The sequence below is a fragment of the Balaenoptera ricei genome, chromosome 4 (genome assembly GCF_028023285.1).
Source record: "Balaenoptera ricei isolate mBalRic1 chromosome 4, mBalRic1.hap2, whole genome shotgun sequence".
Taxonomy (NCBI): domain Eukaryota; kingdom Metazoa; phylum Chordata; class Mammalia; order Artiodactyla; family Balaenopteridae; genus Balaenoptera; species Balaenoptera ricei.
The window spans coordinates 153,579,481-153,602,638 of NC_082642.1; the positions used below are offsets into that span (position 1 = coordinate 153,579,481).

A 23,158-nucleotide genomic window follows, 5' to 3' on the forward strand; every position below is an offset into this window, starting at 1 on the left:
TAATGTACAAAATATAAACTCTTTTGAAATATCCAAAACAAATTGACACTATTATATCTTTTTTTTAATTTTTAAAAAGTTTTTTTCCTGATTATTATTGAAGAGGGGAATTTCTGCCCATCTACCCCTTACTTTTCTCACTGATGGGACTTGTGCTCCTTTCCCAAAGACTATGATCTGCATTTTAGAGTAATGGTCTTAAACGATCTCTTCTGATGAAACAAAGGAAGGGCCAGTTTTTGGTTGACGTCATGCCTAGTGTGTGACAGTACAACTGTAAGCCTAAGTAAGAATATCATCATGGTGGGACAGGGTAGTGAGGATTAATGGAACCCAGTCGTCATTAGAAAGCATGAGTGCCAATGTCATACAACACAAGAACCTGCCAACAGCTGGGAGGACAGCTGGTGTAACCCTTCCAGTTCCTCAGGGGCAAGCTCTTTCTGGGCATCAGAAATCCAAGGTCAGAATAGATTAATTAGGTACAGGTTCCCATCAAGAGTTAAAGGCTACCTACAATCTCATACTACCCTTCCCAGGATGAGTTTAAACACCAGGGAGAACAGTGAAGGACAGACTCCATCAGCTTCTGCTGGGTCTACTGGCCCGAGAACCCCAGGTGAGCAGGTTTCAAGGAGGAAACTGGCAGAAGCCTAACCAAGGATGGTCAGTCCATGGGTAACCTTGGTACTCATGGATGGTGGGTCTATGATCTGTATGGAGTTAGAAGGCTACCTTTTTTTGACTTAAATCCTCCAATAAATAAAAGCAAAATGTTTTAAGCCTGGTTGCATGCACTGTTATATCAAAAAGTTAACAGAGCCTGTAAGTTTTGGCATAAAACCAAATAAAATGGGATGATATGAAAAACTTCAACCTTGTTGGCTCTGGCTAATCATTACATCCTACAACTAGTAGTTAGTTTCAGTTAGTTTCAGATGTGTGCAGATGCCTCAGCAGCCACTTTGGGATTTGAGGAAGAGTTAGGGAGGGCAGAGTGGGGGGATTACTTCAAATGAAAAAGTTCTGCTTTTATCTGCTTATAAAATGAACTATTTTAATGGATATTATATTTATTAAGATTAATATTTCAGAATGCTAATTGATAAGATTTCATTTAATAAAAGAGTCTCATTGCTTAGAATTGCGGCGGGGAGGAGTGGAATCTTTATTCTAAACAATGTTGTTCATTTTCTTGAGCTGTTTATGAGGAAACATTCACTGTAGTTTGTGAAATGAAGGATAAGATACAGTTTCCATCACCTTTAGAAAGGCTCCATTTCTCTGAGCCTGAATTTTCTCCTGCCTACGAGTGAGAGTAGACTGTCTCTTCAAAACAGACAATAAAAGACAAAGGAAATCCTTGTAAAAAATTTTTACTGAAATATAGTTAATTTACAGTATCGTGTTAGTTTCAGGTGTACAGCAAAGTGATTCGGTTACACATATATATAAATATTCTTTTTTTACATTCTCTTCCATTACAGGTTATTACAAGACACTGAGTATGGTTCCCTGTGCTACACAATAGGTCCTTGTTGGTTATCTGTTTTACATATAGTAGTGTGTATATTTTAATCCCAAACTCCTAATTTATCCCTCCACCCCTCCCCTTTGGTAACCATAAGTTTGTTTTCTATGTCTGTGAGTCTATTTCTGTTTTGTAAATAAGTTCATTTGTATCATTTGTTTAGATTCCACATATAAGCAATATCATATGATATTTGTCTTTGTTTGGCTTACTTCACTTAGTATGATAATCTCTAGGTCCATCCATGTTGCTGCAAATGGCATTACTTCATTCTTTTTCATGGCTGAGTAGTATTCCATTGTGTGTGTGTATCTCACATCTTCTTTATCCATTGACCTGTTGATGGACACTTAGATTGCTTCCATGTCCTGGCAATTGTAAATAATGCTACAATGAACATGAGGTGCATGTGTCTTTTTGAATTATGTTTTTCTCCGGATATATGCTCAGGATTGGGATTGCAGGATCATATGGTAGCTCTGTTTTCAGTTTTTTAAGGAACCTCTATACTGTTCTCCATAATGGCTATACCAGTTTACATTCCCACCAACAGTGTAGGACGGTTCCTTTTTCTCCACACTCCCTCCAGCATGTGTAGACTTTTTGATGATGGCCATTCTGACTGGTGTGAGGTGGTACCTCATTGTAGTTTTGATGTGCATTTCTCTAATAACTAGTGATGTTGAGCACCTTTTCATGTGCCTTTTGGCCACCTGGTCTTCTTTGGAGAAATGTCTTTTTAGATCTCCTGCCCATTTTTTGATTGGGTTGTTTGTTTTTCTGATACTGAGCTGTATGAGCTGCTTGTATACTTTGGAGATTAATCTCTTGTCAGTTGCATCATTTGCAAATATTTTCTCCCATTCTGTAGGTTGTCTTTTTGTTTATGGTTTCTTTTGCTGTGCAAAAGCTTTTAAGTTTAATTAGGTCCCATTTATTTATTTTTGTTTTTATTTCCTTTACTCTAGGAGATGGATCCAAAAAGATACTGTTGCAATTTATGTCAGAGAGTGTTCTGCCTATGTTTTCCTCTAGGAGTTTTATAGTAGCCGGTCTTACATTTAGGTCTTTAATCCATTTTGAGTTTATTTTTGTATATGGTGTTAGAGAATGTTCTAATTTCATTCTCTTACGTGTAGCTTTCCAGTTTACCCAACACCTCTTATTGAAAAGACTGTGCTTTCTCTATTGTATGTTCTTGCCTTCTTTGTCATAGATTAATTTTTAAAAAAATAAATTTATTTTATTTATTTTTGGCGGTGTTGGGTCTTCGTTGCTGCACGCAGGCTTTCTCTAGTTGCAGCGAGCGGGGGTTACTCTTCATTGTGGTGTGCGGGCTTCTCATTGCAGTGGCTTCTCTTGTTGCGGAGCATGTGCTCTAGGCACGCGGGCTTCAGTAGTTGTGGCACATGGGCTCAGTAGCTGTGGCTCGTGGGCTCCAGAGCACAGGCTCAGTAGTTGTGGCGCATGGGCTTAGCTGCTCTGTGGCATGTGGGATCTTCCTGGACCAGGGCTCAAACCCGTGTCCCCTGCATTGGCAGGTGGATTCTTAACCACTGCGCAACCAGGGAAGCCCTGTCGTAGATTAATTGACCATAGGTGCGTGGGTTTATTTCTGGGCTTCCTATCCTGTTCCATTGATCTATATTTCTGTTTTTGTGCCAGTACTATACTGTTTTGATTACTGTAGCTTTGTAGCATAGTTGAAGGCAGGGAGCCTGATTCCTCCAGCTCTTGTTTTTCTTTCTCAAGATTGCTTTGGCTATTCAGGGTCTTTTGCGTTTCCATACAAACTTTAAAATTTTTTGTTCTATTTCTGTGAAAAATGCCATTGGTAATTTGATAGAAATTGCAGAATCTGTAGATTGCCTTGGGTAGTATGGTCACTTTGACAATATTGATTCTTCCAATCCAAGAACATGGTATATCTTTCTACCTGTTCCTTTTATCTTCAATTTCTTTCTTCAGCATCTTATAGTTTTTGGAGTACAGGTCTTTTGCTTCCTTAGGTAGTTTATTCCTAGGTATTTTATTGTTTTTGATGGAATGGTAAATGGGATTGTTTCCTTAATTTCTCTTTCTGAACTTTGTTAATGTATAAAAATACAACAGATTTCTGTGTGTTAATTTTGCATCCTGCAACTTTACTGAATTCATTGATGAGCTCAAGTAGTTTTCTGGTAGTGTCTTTATGATTTTCTGTGTATAGTATCATGTCATCTGCAAACAGTGACAGTTTTACTTCTTCTTTTCCAATTTGGATTCCTTTTATTTCTTTTCCTTCTGATTGCTGTGGCTAGGACTTCCAAAACTATCTTGAATAAAAGTGGACAGAGTGGACATCCTTGTCCTGTTCCTGATCTTAGAGGAAACGTTTTCAGCTTTTCACCAGTGAGTATGATGTTAGCTGTGCTTTATCTTATACGGCCTTTATTATGTTGAGGTAGGCTCCTTCTATGCCCGCTTTCTGGAGAGTTTTTGAATCTTACCAAAAGCTTTTTCTGCATCTATTGAGATGATCATGTGGTTTTCATTCTTCAATTTGTTAATGTGGTGTATCACAGTGATTGATTTGTGGATACTGAAAAATCCTTGCATCCCTGGGATAAATCCCAACAGATCATGGTGTCTGACCCTTTTAATGTATTGTTGGATTCAGTTTGCTAGTATTTTGTTGAGGATTTTGCGTCCATGTTCATCAGTGATAGTGGCCTGTAATTTTCTTTTTTGCGTGGTAACTTTATCTGGTTTTGGTATCAAGGTGATAGTGGACTCATAGATTGAAAGTGTTCCTTCCTCTGCAATTTTTTGGAATAGTTTCAGAAGGATAAGTGTTAACTCTTCTCTACATGTTTGCTAGAATTCTCCTGTGAAGCCATCTGGTCCTGGACTTTTGTTTTTTGGGAGTTTTTAAATCACAAATTCAATTTCAGTACTTGTAATTGGTCTGTTCATATTTTCTATTTCTTCCTGGTTCAGTCCTGGGAAACTGTACCTTTCTAAGAAATGGATAAAGCAATCTTTTAAAGAGCTTCTCACCATATAAATGTGCCCAGAAAGTCCTGTGTGCAAGTAGAGGACAATACTTGAAATTGATAGGCATTCTTCACTTCACAAAAGTATTTTACAAAAATTATACCTTTACCTGACTGTGCCTATATGGAAAAGTATCTGAAAAGAGCCAGAACCCCAAGGCCAGAGAGCAACAGTGTACAGCTCGCTGGGTCTACCACCCCACGCAGGAGTTCAGACAGGCCTAAAGCAAGTCACTGCGTGAACTGACCTCTCCCTAAACCCTCCATCCAAACGGGCCAAAGTTTATTTCTGAGCTTTGGAACGTTGTGCTTTTCTTGTTGGCATAATACCATCAGTTGTTGATTTGCTAATAATGCTCTTCTGCAACAGTCTGGGCTTCATGTGCTCACTGGGGGGGGAAGCAGGTCAGCCCACTTGGCCGATGGCTAACGAGTAAGTCTGTTCTCCCAACAGAAGTCGAAGCCTAGAACCCTAACTGGGGGAGGGGGTGGTGTCACAGATTTGTCTGGTAAATGAAGTGCATTTACAGATAACAAATGCCGATTAAAATCTCTGAATGAAATGAAGACATATTCAGAGCGAGGGGGTTAAAAATTCCCAAAGTGGAGCTGATATGAAAAAGGAAAGCAAATAGAAAACTGGCTTCAACTTACAACTTTTCTGGAAACCTGCCTGTGCTAAGAGGGCAGATGACAAGCCAAGAGGCCTGGAGAGCACACGGGGGCAGAGGTGCAGGGAGAGTGGCGGGAGTGAGAGGGGGCCAAGGATGGATGTCAGGGAGGATATCAGAGAGTCTGGTTGGCTGAGCCCGGAGGATGGTGGGGAGAGAGAGGGCGCCGGTTTTAGAGTCGCAGGGCCAGGGAGGGGGAGGTAAGCAGGACAGTAGCAATTAAGCTCCTGGCAAGTTGAGAGCGGGGACCCTCTCTAAGGAGGGTCACCTAGACTGGACATCTGTAGAAGAGAGCAGCTGGGCTCTGCCAACTCAGGCTGGGGCAGCAGTGGGGAGGGGGTCAGAGAGGGGGAATGACGGGAGGAGACGGGTGCTGCTGACTCTCCGGCCTGCGAGCAGCACAGCTAGCAGCTCAGCGCTGGGGGACATCACTGCAGGGGTGGGTGGCGTCAAAGACTGCAGGCTTCGGCCCACTGCGGGCTGCACAGGCTGAACCCAGGACCACACAAGGCCAGAGGTCTGGACTGTGGTCTCGGCATCAAGAGGAAGGCGGAGGAAAACCCAACCACCCTGCCAGAGTCAGAGCAGCCTGCAGGGGGAGGGGAGTGTCAAGGGTGTCCCTGACATGCTGAGACTTGTCCCGAGTCTAGACATGGACACGCCCACAGGGGCCAGGCAGGCGTCACTAATGCTCAGGCCAGGACAGAATCTGCTCCAACAAACACCAAACGGAGAACTAACGAACACTCTGACTGCATCCCAGGGTTCAAACGGCATTGGACGACTCTCAAAATACTTCTCATGCATTATATAAGGGTTGGGCTATGACTGAGGGGACAAGCCTTTTCAGGAGTATTAGATAATTAGTGAGAAAAAACACCCACTTAAGGTTCAGATGACTGCGTTCCTTAATGGGTTCATACCTCCCACAAAGTTACCTTGAGATCCCTCCTAGCTCAAAGTTCTACCCTAAGAATTTGCACCAGCATTCAACTATAACTGACCATTCATGTATCAAGAATCCAGCAGAACAAAGTAGAACAGTTAGGCTGCTTTTTTTCATACCATTCTAACTTTGCAATTTTTCTTCATAATAGTGAACTGGCATATAAAGGATTTTTCCTCTTTAAACTTTTCTTTTTTTAAACAAGAAATTACATGAAAGCCAAACAAGACAAAACGCAAACCTAGAAGTTCTTGTGGTAACAGTAATCAGCCCACCGTGCATAAATCCTTTATCACTGTAACCTGGCTATGCTGGACAGTAAATCTCCCGTTTATACTTTTCACGACCATAATATATAACAGTGTCATTTTCGTGAGTACATGTGCCAGGATTTCAGAATGTAAAACATTCTGAATTTATAAAAACAAATGAACTATATTTACATTGCAAAAAGATTTACCGTAGGGTTCTTTTAGCCAATAAGCTCTAGTACATTGAAAATATAATGTAATTTAGAATGCATTTGAGTCAAACTTTTGGTTCAAGAACACACCTACTGCACCAAGCAAAGAAGTATATAACAAAGCCCAAGCCACACCTAGCTTGCAGTGCCCAAAATGCTGTAATCTCTATATGCTCTCCTGGGTCCCTGGCCTCCATTCTCCAAGTTCACCATGGGAAGACATCCAGCAATCTGTACAGCATCTGATAAGCCCTTACTATTTGTAAGGTGCATCATTTGTAAGGTGTGTGAACAACATGATTAACATCAAGGCAGACAGAGCAATTCTAAGTGCAAACTGAGATCGTGGAAAAGCGTAAGGATACCACCACCTACCATTTGACCCCTACTTCAGGTCAAACCTATAGTAAATGTCTTGAAACTTTCTCTCGTTTAATTCTCACAACAAAGCCTCTGAGCAGGTATCGGCCCCATCCTCCGGATGAGAATTAAGACCTGGAGAAGGCACACAGAGTTCCAGGCTTGGGAATAAAAAAGATGTGATTCCAAACATTCGCTCTTACATCAATGCCTTTGACATGTCACTGAATTCTCTGAGCCTCAGTCTTCTCACGCATAAAATGGGAGAGAAATGCCATCTCTTCAGTATTTGTGAGGATTAAAGCAGTCTGTGTGTTGGAAAGGGCTGTACTGGTACCATGTTATCATAAAACAGTATCAGTTAAGTGTTCTCTTCCTCAAAATTTCCAGGAATTTTCCCTGGAAATACTGAAGCAGGGAATTTTTTTTCACATTCCTGATTGCCCTGTATCATATATGGGGCTTTGGAAACACAAATTAACTTTCTGGATTCAATGAGTCGTCTCAGGGAGAAGGTGGCATTGCTCAAGCTCTGAGGAAGGTCTCCTGTCTCTGAGCTGTGCAAATTGTGACAAAGACTCTGGGGAATCAAATTTTGGACAATTTTCTATTTCTGAGTTAGAAGATAACCATATATACAGGAATTCTGAAGTCCCTGTTCCCACATTTATTTGAACCATTCTCTTATGAATGACCATCCTAGGGACTTCCCTGGTGGCACAGTGGTTAAGAATCTGCCCACCAAAGCACGGGACACGGGTTCGAGCCCTGGTCCAGAAAGATCCCACATGCCATGGAGCAACTAAGCCCGTGTGCCACAACTGCTGAGCCTGTGCTCTAGAGCCCATGAGCCACAACTACTGAGCCTGTGTGCCACAACTACTGAGCCCGTGTGCCACAACTACTGAAGCACGCGCGCCTAAAGCCCATGCCCCGCAACGAGAAGCCACCTCAATGAGACGCCCGTGCACCGCAACGAAGAGTAGCCACCACTCACCGCAACTAGGGAAAGCCCATGTGCAGCAATGAAGACCCAACACAGCCAAAAATAAATAAATAAACTTATTTAAAGAAAAAGAATGACCGTCCTAAAGCAAATACAAGTAATGGGGGGGGCGGTCATGTGTAGCTGTGGGGATACATCAAAATAAGAATCTTACCAGCATCTGTCTAGAATTTATGTCTAGAATATTATTTATAATCACAAAGCAAAATCTGTACTATACCTATAAGACAATAGTTTTCCTTTTCTGATCAATGCATTCATAAAACCATTAGTCATAAATTTTGCTTAAAGTCTATGTTTTAAGTCTTCAACTATCATTTAATAAAGTTTCTGAGCACCTACCAAGTGGCAGGTACTGAAAGGTCTAGGAATACAAATATAAACAAATTATTTTAGTTACGCCAACTCAGAGAACAAATTAATTACAACACAAGTTAATTAGTGCAATGATTGCGGTATATATAAAGTATGCTGGTAACCCATTATAGGTCACTACTAAATTACAGAAAACAATCCCGTGTTAGTCTTTCTTTTCTCTGACCACTGGAATTTCCTGGCATTCTTTTTCATCACAACCTCACTTTCTGGTTAAAGTTACTTTTCTCACAAGGACTTTTCTAAAATTTAAATATTAAACTTGGGAATTACTATAAGCCTCTAGTGAGAGTTTTTATAACAGAAATTAGAACACACACTTCTAAGCAACTCGTATGTCAAAGAAAAAGATCATAATGGAAACTAGAAGAAATTTAAGTTGACAATCATAAAAATACTACGAATCAAATCTCGAGGGACAGGGCAGTGGAGCTTTTTTTTGGGGTCTTCCCACATCCCCACAGAATGTGAGGTTGCTAAACCATGAAGCCGCGGCACCATCTTTTGGAACAGCACCTTATGCCAGCATCCAGGCAGTGATTCGACTTCTTCCAATCTCTCCCTCTCTCCTGGTCCCCTGCTCCTTTCCTGTAGAACCTGGGTGGGATTTCAAGGGTGTCTGCTTTATAATAATTCACCAACCTATTAAAAACAAAAACTTACGGGATGCAACTAAAGTTGTACTTAGAGAAAAGTGTCTGCATTTCAAAAAGATGGCTACCATTTAGTAAGCTAAACAGCCAATTTATGAAGCTAAAAAACGAAAACAGGGACTTCCCTGGTGGTCCAGTGGTTACGACTCTGCGTTTCCACTGCAAGGGGCATGCGTTCAATCCCTGGTCAGGGAACTAAGACCCTGCACGCTGCAAGGCTTGGCCAAAACAAAAAAACAAACAAAAAAACTGAAAAGAAACAAACAAAAAACATAGGAGAAGAGCAGAATAAACCTAAGGCAAAGAAAATAAATATTCTGGGAAGGGAATATAGCAAAGTCACTTAAAAAAAAAATCACAAAAAGAAAATTACAGACCAATATCACTGATGAATATAGAGGCAAAAATCCTCAACAAAATACTAGCAAACAGAATCCAACAACACATTAAAAGGATCATACACCACGATCAAGTGGGATTTATCCCAGGGATGCAAGGATTCTTCAATATACGCAAATCAATCAATGTGATACACCATATTAACAAACTGAAGAATAAAAACCATATGACCATCTCAATAGATGCAGAAAAAGCTTTCGACAAAATTCAACACCCATTTATGATAAAAACTCTCCAGAAAGTGGGCATAGAGGGAAACTACCTCAACATAATAAAGGCCATATACGACAAACCCACAGCAAACATCATTGTCAACGGTGAAAAACTGAAAGAATTTCCTCTAAGATCAGGAACGAGACAAGGATGTCCACTCTCACCACTATTATTCAACATAGTTTTGGAAGTTCTGGCCACGGCAATCAGAGAAGAAAAAGAAATAAAACGAATACAAATTGAAAAAGAAGAAGTAAAACTGTCACTGTTTGCAGACGACATTATACTATACATAGAGAATCCTAAAACTGCCACCAGAAAACTACTAGAGCTGATCAATGAATTTGGTGAAGTTTCAGGATACAAAATTAATGCACAGAAATCACTTGCATTCCTATACACTAACGATGAAAAATCTGAAAGAGAAATTATGGAAACACTCCCATTTACCACTGCAACAAAAAGAATAAAATACCTAGGAATAAACCTACCTAGGGAGACAAAAGACCTGTATGCAGAAAACTATAAGACACTGATGAAAGAAATTAAAGATGATACCAACAGATGGAGAGATATACCATGTTCTTGGATTGGAAGAATCAATATTGTGAAAATGACTATACTACCCAAAGCAACCTACAGACTCAATGCAATCTCCATCAAATTACCAATGGCATTTTTTACAGAACTAGAACAAATCCTCTTAAAATCTGTATGGAGACACAAAAGACCCCGAATAGCCAAAGCAGTCTTGAGGGAAAAAAACGGAGCTGGAGGAATCAGACTCCCTGACTTCAGACTATACTACAAAGCTACAGTAATCAAGACAATATGGTACTGGCACAAAAACAGAAACATAGATCAATGGAACAAGACAGAAAGCCCAGAGATAAACCCACGCACCTATGGTCAACTAATCTATGACAAAGGAGGCAAAGATATACAATGGAAAAAAGACAGCCTCTTCAATAAGTGGTGCTGGGAAAACTGGACAGCTACATGTAAAAGGATGAAATTAGAATACTCCCTAACACCATACACAAAAATAAACTCAAAATGGATTCGAGACCTAAATGTAAGACGGGACACTATAAAACTCTTACAGGAAAACATAGGAAGAACACTCTTTGACATAAATCACAGCAAGATCTTTTTTGATCCACCTCCTAGAGTAATGGAAATAAAAACAAAAATAAACAAATGGGACCTAATGAAACTTCAAAGCTTTTGCACAGCAAAGGAAACCATAAACAAGACGAAAAGACAACCTTCAGAATGGGAGAGAATATTTGCAAATGAATCAACGGACAAAGGATTAATCTCCAAAATATATAAACAGCTCATGCAGCTCAATATTAAAGAAACAAACAACCCAATCCAAAAATGGGCAGAAGACCTAAACAGACATTTCTCCAAAGAAGACATACAGATGGCCAAGAAGCAAATGAAAAGCTGCTCAACATCACTAATTATTAGAGAAATGCAAATCAAAACTACAATGAGGTATCACCTCACACCAGTTAGAATGGGCATCATCAGAAAATCTACAAACAACAAATGCTGGAGAGGGTGTGGAGAAAAGGGAACCCTCTTGCACTGTTGGTGGGAATGTAAACTGATACAGCCACTATGGAGAACAATATGGAGGTTCCTTAAAAAACTAAAAATAGAATTACCATAAAATCCAGCAATCCCACTACTGGGCATATACCCAGAGAAAACCGTAATTCAAAAAGACACATGCACCCCAATGTTCACTGCAGCACTATTTACAATAGCCAGGTCACGGAAGCAACCTAAATACCCATCGACAGACAAATGGATAAAGAAGATGTGGTACATATATACAATGGAATATTACTCAGCCATAAAAAGGAACGAAATTGGGTCATTTGTTGAGACGTGGATGGATCTAGAGACTGTCATACAGAGTGAAGTCAGTCAGAAAGAGAAAAACAAATACCGTATATTAACGCATGTATGTGGAACCTAGAAAAATGGTACAGATGAACTGGTTTGCAGGGCAGAAGTTGAGACACAGATGTAGAGAACAAACGTATGGACACCAAGGGGGAAAACTGTGGTGGGGTGGGGATGGTGGTGTGCTGAATTGGGCGATTGGGATTGACATGTATACAGTGATGTGTATAAAATTGATGACTGATTAAAAAAAAAAACAAAAAAACACTGTCAAGTGGGGGAGGGGCGTGAAGGAACAGAAGGGAACGTGGCCAGTGCTTTCCCCATCCACTTAGGCACCGGGGAGCCTCTTGGGCTCCTGGGCCTAAGCCTCTGCCCTGGGAGCCTCCCTCCTGCCAGGCAGAACCCGAGCTCCACCCCTGCACACCTACCCGGGGCCCCACCCCCTACACGCGGAGACCCCCTCTAATGCGTGGGGCCTAAACCCCACCCACACACCCCCACCAGGGCCCCACCTCCAAACTCTGGAAGCCCACACTCCAGAAGCCCTGCTTCCCACAGGCTGCCTCTCCCTTCCACGCAGGCCCTAAGCAGAGGCCCTGCCCCACGCTTGAACGTCAACCCCCACCTGCCTAGGCCCCGTCCCACCTTAAACCCCGCCCCTGCCTAAGCTCCACCCCCCGATCCTCCCACCCCCGCCTAAACTCTGCCCCCATAACAAAGGCTTTTTTCTTTTCTTTTCTTTTTTCCTCTTTTAGATCAGGGTTCTATTTTACCTTGTTGATTCATTATTGTTGATTCTTTTATATTTTTATTCTCTCTAATAAGTCTTTTATTTTTCTAATTTTATTTTATTCTTTATACTTTGTTAGTGATCTATCTCTCCTTTTGGCTTGTTCCCCCCCACCTTTTTTTCTTTTTTCTGCTGGGGTTTTATTTTACCTTGTTGCAATTGTTTCAACTATAGTTTTATTTTTCCTAATATATTTTTTATCTTTCTAATTTTATTTTGTTCTTTATTCTTTGATATCGTACTGCTCCTTTTTTCCTTTCTTTCTTCCTTTTTTTTTTTTTTAACCACGCCACAAAGCTTGCAGGATCTTGGTTCCCAGGCCTGAGGTCAGGCCTGAGCTCCTGTGGTGGGAGCTCTGAGTCCAAACCACTGGACTAACAGGGAACCTCAGACCCCAGAGCATATCAATTGGAGTGAGGCCTCCTGGAAGTACTCATCTCAGCACCAAGACCCAGCTCTATCTAACTGCCTGCAAACTCCAGTGCTGAACGTCTCAGGCCAAACCAGTAAGACAAGAATACAGCACCACTCATCAAAAAAAAAAAGAAACGACAAAAGTATTTTACAGAAGAAGGAGCAAGGTAAAAACCTTCAAAACCAAATAAATGAAGATGAAATAGGCAACCTACCTGAAAAAGAACTCAGAGTAATGATAGTAAAGATAATCCAAAATCTCGGAAACAGAATGGAGAAAATACAAAAAACATTTAACAAGGATCTAGAAGAAAGAAAGCACAAACAAACAGTGATGAACAACACAACTACTGAAATTAAAAATATTCTAGAAGGAATCAATAACAGAATAACTGAGGCAGAAAAACGGATAAGTGAGTTGAAGATAAAATGGTGGAAATAACTGCCAGGAAACAAAATAAAGAAAAAAGAATGAAAAGAATTGAGGACAGTCTCAGAGACCTCTGGGACAAAATTAAACACACCAACATTCGAATTATAGGGGTCCCAGAAAAAGAAGAAAAAAAAAAGGTCTGAGAAAATATTTGAAGAGATGATAGTCGAAAACGTCCCTAACATGGGAAAGGAAATAGTCAATCAAGTCCAGGAAGCACAGAGAGTACCATACAGGATAAACCCAAAGAGAAACACACTGAGGCACAAATTAATCAAACTAGCAAAAATTAAATACAAAGAAAAATATTAAAAGCAGCCAGGAAAAAGCAACAAATAACATACAAGGGAATCCCCATAAGGTTAACAGCTGATTTTTCAGCAGAAACTCTGCAAGCAAGATGGGAGTGGCAAGACATATTTAAAGTGATGAAAGGGAAAAACCTACAACCAAGATTACTCTACCCAGCGAGGATCTCATTCATATTCAATGGAGAAATTAAAACCTTTAAAGATAAGCAAAAGTTAAGAGAATTCAGCACCACCAAACTAGCTTTACAACAAATGCTAAAGGAACTTCTCTAGGCAGGAAACACAAGAGAAGGAAAAGACCTACAAAAACAAACACAAAACAATTAAGAAAATGGTAATAGGAACATACATATCGATAATTAACTTAAATGTAAATGGATTAAATGCTCCAACCAAAAGACATAGCCTGACTGAATGGATACAAAAACAAGACCTGTACATATGCTGTCTACAAGAGACCCACTTCAGACCTAGCAACACGTACAGACTGAAAGTGAGGGGATGGAAAAAGATATTCCATGCAAATGGAAATCAAAAGAAAGCTGGAGTAGCAATTCTCACATCAGACAAAATAGACTTTAAAATAAAGACTATTACAAGAGACAAAGAAGGATGCTACATTATGATCAAGGGATCAATCCAAGAAGAAGATATAACAATTGTAGATACTTATGCACCCAACATAGGAGCACCTCAATACATAAGGTAAATGCTAACAGCCATAAAAGGGGAAATCGACAGTAACACAATCATAGTAGGGGACTTTAACACCCCACTTTCACCAATGGACAGATCATCCAAGATGAAAATAAATAAGGAAACACAAGCTTTAAATGATACATTACACAAGATGGACTTAATTGATATTTATAGGACATTCCATCCAAAAGCAACAGAATACACTTTCTTTTCAAGTGTTCATGGAACATTCTCCAAGGTAGATCATATCCTGGGTCACAAATCAAGCCTTGGTAAATTTAAGAAAATTGAAATCATATCAAGTATCTTTTCCGACCACAACGCTGAGACTAGATATCAATTACAGGAAAAAATCTGTAAAAAATACAAACACATGGAGGCTAAACAATATGTTACTAAATAACCAAGAGATCACTGAAGAAATCAAAGAGGAAATCAAAAAATACCTAGAAACAAATGACAATGAAAACACGATGACCCAAAACCTGTGGGACGCAGCAAAAGCAGTTCTAAGAGGGAAGTTTATAGCAATACGATCCTACCCAAGAAACGAGAAAAATCTCAAATAAACAACCTAACCTTACACCTAAAGCAATTAGAGAAAGAATTAAAAAACCCCAAAGTTAGCAGAAGGAAGGAAATCATAAAGATCAGATCAGAAATAAATGAAAAAGAAATGAAGGAAACAATAACAAAGATCAATAAAACTAAAAGCTGGTTCTTTGAGAAGATAAACAAAATTGATAAACCATTAGCCAGACTCACCACGAAAAAAGGGAGAAGACTCAAATCAACAGACTTAGAAATGAAAAAGGAGAAGTTACAACTGACACTGCAGAAATACAAAGGATCATGAAAAATTACTACAAGCAACTATATACCAATAAAATGGACAACCTGGAAGAAATGGACAAATTCTTAGAAAAGCAGAACCTTCTGAGACTGAACCAGGAAGAAATAGAAAATATAAACAGACCAATCACAAGCACTGAAATTGAAACTGTGATGAAAAATCTTCCAACAAACAAAAGCCCAGGACCACATGGCTTCACAGGCAAATTCTATCAAACATTTAGAGAAGAGCTAACACCTATCCTTCTCAAACTCTTCCAAAATATAGCAGAGGGAGAAACACTCCCAAACTCATTCTGAGGGACCATCACCCTGATACCAAAACCAGACAAAGATGTCACAAAAACAGAAAACTACAGGCCAATATCTCTGATGAACATAGATGCAAAAATCCTTAACAAAATACTAGCAAACAGAATCCAACAGCACATTAAAAGGATCATACACTATAATCAAGTGGGGTTTATCCTAGGAATGCAAGGATTCTTCAATATATGCAAATCAATGTGATACACCATATTAGCAAGTTGAAGCATAAAAACCATAGGATAATCTCAATAGATGCAGAAAGGTTTTTGACAAAATTCAACACCCATTTATGATAAAAACTCTCCAGAAACTAGGCATAGAGGGAACCCATCTCAACATAATAAAAGCCATATATGACAAACCCACAGCCAACATCATTCTCAATGGTGAAAAACTGAAACCACTCCCTCTAAGATCAGGAACAAGGCAAGGTTGCCCACTCTCCCCACTATTATTCAACATAGGTTTGGAAGTTTTAGCCACAGCAATCAGAGAAGAAAAAGAAATAAAAGGAATCCAAATCAGAAAAGAAGTAAAACTGTCACTGTTTGCAGACGACATGATACTATCTATACATAGAGAATCCTAAAGATGCTACCAGAAAACTACTAGAGCTAATCAATGAATCTGGTAGAGTAGCAGGATACAAAATTAATGCACAGAAATCTCTTGCATTCCTATATATGCAAGAGATTTTTCATTCTTCATTCCTGATGAAAAATCTGAAAGAGAAATTAAGGAAACACTCCCATTCACCACTGCAACAAAACGAGTAAAATACCTAGGAATAAACCTACCTAGGGAGACAAAAGACCTGTATGCAGAAAACTATTGATGAACTAAGACACTGATGAAAGAAATTAAAGATGACACAACCAGATGGAGAGATATACCATGTTCTTGGATTGGAAGAATCAATATTGTGAAAATGACTATACTACCAAAAGCAATCTACAGATTCAATGCAATCCCTATCAAATTACCAATGGCATTTTTTACGGAACTAGAACAAATCATCTTAAAATTTGTATGGAGACACAAAAGACCCCGAATAGTCAAAGCAGTCTTGAGGGAAAAAAACGGAGCTGGAGGAATCAGACTCCCTGACTTCAGACTATACTACAAAGCTACAGTAATCAAGACAGTATGGTACTGGCACAAAACCATAAATATAGATCAACGGAACTGGATAGAAAGCCCAGAGATAAACCCACGCACAGATGGTCACCTTATCCTTGATAAAGGAGGCAAGAGTATACAATGGAGAAAAGACAGCCTCTTCAATAAGTGGTGCTGGGAAAACTGGACAGCTACATGTAAAAGAATGAAATTAGAACACTCCCTAACACCATACACAAAAATAAACTCAAAATGGATTGAAGACCTAAATGTAAGGCCAGACACTATAAAACTCTTAGAGGAAAACATAGGCAGAACACTCTATGACATGAATCACAGCAAGATCCTTTTTGACCCACCTCCTAGAGAAATGGAAATAAAAACAAACAAATGGGACCTAATGAAACTTAAAAGCTTTTGAATAGCAAAGGAAACTATAAAAAAGACGAAAAGACAACCCTCAGAATGGGAGAAAATATTTGCAAACAAAGCAACTGACAAAGGATTAAGCTCCAAAATATACAAGCAGCTCATGCAGCTCAATATCTAAAAAACAAACAACCCAATCCAAAAATGGGCAGAACACCTAAATAGACATTTCTCCAAAGAAGATATACAGATTGCCAACAAACACATGAAAGGATGCTCAACATCACTAATCATTAGAGAAATGCAAATCAAAACTACAATGAGATATCACCTCACACCAGTTAGAATGGCCATCATCAAAAAATCTACAAACAATAAATGCTGGAGAGGGTGTGGAGAAAAGGGAACCCTCTCGCACTATTGGTGGGAATGTAAATTGATACAGCCACTATGGAAAACAGTATGGAGATTTCTTAAAAAACTAAAAATAGAACTACCATACAACCCAGCAATCCCACTACTGGGCATATACCCTGAGAAATCCATAATTCAAAAAGAGTCATGTAGGACTTCCCTGGTGGCACAGTGGTTAAGAATCTGCCTGCTAATGTAGGGGACACGGGTTCGAGCCCTGATCCGGGAAGATCCCACATGCCGCGGAGCAACTAAGCCCATGAGCCACAACTACTAAGCCTGCTCTCTAGAGCCCGCGTGCCACAACGACTGAGCCCACGTGCCACAACTACTGAAGCCTGCACGCCTAGAGCCCATGCTCCGCAAAAAGAGAAGCCACCACAATGAGAAGCCTGCGCGCCATAACGAAGAGTAGCCCCCGCTCGCTGAAACTAGAGGAAGCTTGCGTGCAGCAATGAAGACCCAATGCAGCCAAAGATAAATAAATAAATAAATAAATATTTTTTAAAAAAAGAGTCATGTACCATAGTGTTCACTGCAGCTCTATTTACAATAGCCAGGACATGGAAGCAACCTAAGTGTCCATCGACAGATGAATGGACAAAGAAGAAATGGCACATATATACAATGGAATATTACTCAGCCATAAAAAGAAATGAAATTGAGTTATTTGTAGTGAGGTGGATGGACCTAGAGACTGTCATACGAAGTGAAGTCAGTCAGGAAGAGAAAAATAAATACCGTATGCTAACACATATATATGGAATCTAAAAAAAAAATGGTTCTGAAGACCCTAGGGGCAGGACAGGAATAAAGACACAGACGTAGAGAATTGACTTGAGGATACGGCGAGGGGCAAGGGTAAGTTGGGACAAAGTGAGAGAGTGGCATGGACATATATACACTACCAAATGTGAAATAGCTAGCTAGTGGGAAGCAGCCGCATGGCACAGGGAGATCAGCTCAGTGCTCTGTGACCACCTAGAGGGGTGGGATAGGGAGGGTGGGAGGGAGGAGATATGGGGACATATGTATATGTATAGCTGATTCACTTTGTTATAAAGCAGAAACTAACACAACACTGTAAAGCAATTATACTCCAATAAAGATGTAAAAAAAAACAAAACATTAAAAACAAATCACTGTCAAATGAGATGAGCATGAGCCGCAGTGAAAGGCGGGGAAATAGAGTGAAAGAAGCCATTCCCTGGACTCAGACTGCGCCACAAACGTCTACCAGCTCCTGCTCACTTTGCTCGCACTGTCTGTTCCTTCCGATGGAAACAAACAGTGCCAGGTGGGGAGGGAGGCCCCGGCCCCGCACACAGCTTTCAAAAGTAGGCTGGAGCCTCACTTCCTCAATGAAGCTCCAGAAGGGCCCTCCCCCACCCCCAAACGACTACACCTTACTCTGAGCTCCCTCACACACCAGAGATGCACCCACTTGAGCACAAGTACGTTAGCACCTTTTGTTTTCTCTTTACCTACTTCTCTCCAGACCTGTAAGGAGATTCACAGACACTGGTTGAATAAATCTGTTTTGATTAAATAACAGTCTGAAAAGAATGAGTTGATGAAGATGTGGTGATATGGAAAGGTATCCAAGGTAAGGATATACCGTTCAGCAAAAAGAACAAGTTTTGTGTATGTCTGCGTGCGTGTCAGCGTACACGTGCAACTATTACTCACAGGAAATGTCTGGAATACTACATAAACTGTCAGCAGATACATCCAGGGACAGAAAAAGGGGTCAGAAAGAGGAAGAACTTGACTTTTCACTTTCCAGCTTTCTGTAAAATGTTACGTTTATATTTTTAAAAATTATTCAACTGTGATTTTTTTAAAAAAACACCACCACTTTGAATGAGCGTCTTTTTCTAGGAAAAAACCCAAATGACAATTTTAAACCCAAGAATAACTTAGGTTCTCTGGTGTCCACAGAATCAAAACCATTTTCAAATGCTTCCACAACAACTAAGATACTGAAAAGCACAGGAACAGACTTGGCTGCACATGTTCCGAGGAGTCTCGTCACAGCAGCTTTTTAACTGAAATATTACAATGCTATTCACAGCACTCCTAGGAAACTAATAAGTACTATTCCTACGTTAAAAGCTCCTCCATTTTGCACAAAAATGGGCGCTCTTAGGGAGGAGGTGTAATAAGAGTGTTGGCTGGACACGCTTTGCAATCTGATGACCTGCATTGGAATCCAGGCTGTCATTAGCTGGGTGATCTGGGGCAAATTCCTTAACTTGTCTAGGCCTCAGTTTCCTCGTTAGTAAAATGGGAGTGATGCTGCCAGGCTCACAAAACCCTACACCAGTGTTTCCCGAGTCTCTCAGGTGGAACATAAGACTGTCGTTACATGGACAAACATGTTTCACTTGAATGACAAGCACTTAAAACCTGAGAACACAGGTGGCAGCCACCTCGAGCAAACCAGGACAATTACAGGTGCTGCGCTCTGGCAGGCCCATGGATGAGTCCGGGCTATAGCAACCGAATCTTTACCAATGCTGTTGAGCTGTACTGAGAAAACTGAAAACTTGTATTTATTAGTCCCACCTGCCGCCAGCTAAGAGTGGAAAGGGTGAGAAAGACAGGACCCCCCTTGTACAACCATGGTGCAAGCTGGGCTCGAGACACGCGCTGTCTGCGGGCACTGAGACCTCGGAGGGTTCTTCTCCCTGGGGCTCCGGGAGCAGCTGACAGAGCTGGTTGCCTCCTCTACCCATCCTTAACCACAGATGACGGAGTCCACCCAACACATGAGTCACGGCACGCGTTTCCAGGTGTATATTTTTGTCCGGTGATTAGATTTATTCATTTAATAACTTTTTTTGGCTTTAGAAAATATACAGTTGACCCTTGGACAACATGCGTTTACACTGTGTGGGCCCACAGTGGATTTTTTTCTATAAATATATTGGAAAAAGTTTTTGAGATTTGTGACGATTTGAAAAAACTCACAAGAAAAACCATATAGCCTAGAAACATGGCAAAAATTAAGAAAAAGTTAGGTATGTCACAAATGCATAAAATATATGCAGATACTAGTCTATCTTTACAAAGGCATAGGTGAGTGAGTGATATTTAATATAAAATTAATGTGTAAGTTTTCTTACCGTTTCACAACTTTGCTTTCAAGCAATTACATTTCCATACAGTATGCCTCTGTGTAATTGAAGAAACTGTGTATCAGCCTATCATAACAGGTAAGTTTTTTTTTAATGTAACAATGTTTCCAATACTGTATTGTGAATATGACTGTAATACTGTATGTGATAACAATTTTTTAATGATGCATTCATCGGTGTATAGGCTAGGCTACCACAAAGCAAACATGCTGCCGCTTATTCATTATCAGGGCATGAATTGTTATACCTGTAAATAAATGTGAATTTATTTTTCACATTATCTCTTGATTTTTGATGTCTAGTGTTAGTAATACATATAGCATCTACAGTGTTTTGTATCATATAAGACAATATTGATATAGGTACTGACAGACGAGTCACCTTGTAAAGAGACAAACTATGGTATAAATAAATAAATACAGTAAATACATAAATACAGTACAATACTCTGTAAATGTATTTTTTCTTCCTTACAATTTTCTAAGTAACATTTCCTTTTCCCTAGCTTACTTATTGTAAGCATACAGTATATAATACATATAACACACAAAATATGTGTTAACAGTGTATGTTATTGGTAAGGCTTCTGGTCAACAGTAGTCTATTGGTAGTCAAGTTTGGGGGGAGTCAAAAGTGGAACATAGATTTTCGACTGCACATGGGGTTGGCACCTCTAATCCTTGCTTTGTTCAAGGGTCAACTGTACACAGCAACCCTCTATTTAGGAGAAGTTACACAGGGTTTTCTTTCACAGTAGCCATATGAGGTCTCCTTTTAAAATGCATTTAGTGTAAAATACATTAAGTGTAAAAGTGAAGACTGGGAAATACTGTCATAAGCCAACAGGTGAAGATTCTGTTCCTAATCCTGGCATGAAGGGATGTGCACCGGATGGGCAGAGCTAATACCCCCTTCCACCCTGCCACCCACAAGGAGTGGTCCTGGCTGCGTTAAGACTTCCAGCTGGGTCAAATGGATGATTCCATCTCTTCAACTGTTTCCAATGTACTTTTCATTACTGGTACCATATCTTAAACCACAGAAAACATTCCAGCATCTCAGCTGCTATAACATCTTTGAATGGAATCTGCTAACTTCTGAATGAAAATAATAAGTATTAAAGTTAAGTGTACATATCGCCCGTCACTGCCTCCCTCAATTCTTATTTTGATATTTTCCAAGCTACAAAAAAGTTATGAGAATACAAAGTAGAGGAAAAATTGGAACTGTCACACACCGCTAGTGGAGTGTGAAGTTGTGCAGGTGCTTTGGAAAACAGTTTGGTAGGTCTTCAAAAAACTAAACATAAAGTTACCATATCACCCAGCAAATCCACTCCTAGGTATATATCCTAGAGAAACGCAAACATATGTTGACACAAAAACTTGTACTAGAATGTTCATAGTAGCATTATTCATAATAGTCAAAAAGTGAAAACAACCCAAATGTCCATCAACAGATGAATGGATACATAAAATGTGACATATCCATACAACAGAATACTATTTAGCCATTAAAACAAATGAGGAACTGATACATGCTGCAACATGCATGAACATTGAAAACATTATGCTAAGTGAAAGAAGCCAATCACAAAAGGCCACACACTGTATGATCCCATATACATGAAAGGTCCTAATTAGGCAAATCCACTGAGACAGAAAGTAGATCCGTGATTGCCAGGGGCTAAGAGGGAGAGGGAATGAGGAATGACTACTCATGGGTACAGGGTTTCTTTTGGGGGTGATAAAAATATTCTAAAATTACATGGTGGTGATGGTTGCACAACCCTGAATATATTAAAACCACTGAATTGTACACTTGAAAAGGGTGAATTTTATGGTATTAGATCTCAATAAAGAATACAAAGTCGACCCATATAACTTTCAACTAGAGTCACCAATTATTAATATTTTGGCACATTTGCTTTCTTTCTCCTCACATGTGCACACACACACAATATGGCTGGACCACTTAAAATTTAGTTATTGTGACACTTCACTCCTAAGCACTTCAGCATGTGGAGTATTCTCCCACATAACCAAAATATGAATATCATACTGGGAAAACTAACACCAAAACAAAACTCATATTTAACATACAGCCCATATTCAAATTTATCAAAAATTAGGTACTGTATTTGGTTTTCAAATTCATCTCTTGAATCTAAAAAAATTCTTTTTAATGACACTGACATATTTGAAGAATCCAGGCCAATTACTGTACAGAATGTTTCTCAATATGAATATGCCTGTTTCCTTATGAACTGAGGGAAGCTAAGCATTTTTGGCAGGAAAGCTACATAGGTGAGTTGTATCCTCCTCAGTTTTTCATGCCAGAACCCTCTATTATTATGCCAGAACATGTCAATTTCATTAGTGGTGACAGTGATGGAAAGGTGGTATTCATTGTTGGTCTTGGTTAGGATGGTGACTATCAGATTCCTCCACTACAAAGGTAACTTTTCCCCTCTGTAATTAATAATCTGAAGATGACCAATTGAATCTGTGTAAGTATTAGGTTTCCGCAAATATCTTGCACCGAAAGGCTTTAGCGTCCCTTTTGAGACCTCCCTGCATTCACGTGACCAACCACTACTCTCAATTTTATTCCACAGAGTGTGAGCTGGCTGTGATTTCAACCCTGGTTGCACATCAGAATCACTGGTGTCTCTGGGTGTGAGACCCCAATTAGCGTATTTTTAAATTCCCGAGTGATGGATTCTGATGTATA

At 39.8% G+C, this 23,158-nt stretch overlaps 1 protein-coding gene across 1 annotated transcript in view; it reads right to left on the bottom strand.

Moving 5' to 3' along the window:
- VPS26C (VPS26 endosomal protein sorting factor C) overlaps window positions 1-23,158 on the bottom strand; it is a 53,132-nt gene that overhangs the window by 28,630 nt on the left and 1,344 nt on the right. The window lies entirely within an intron of this gene.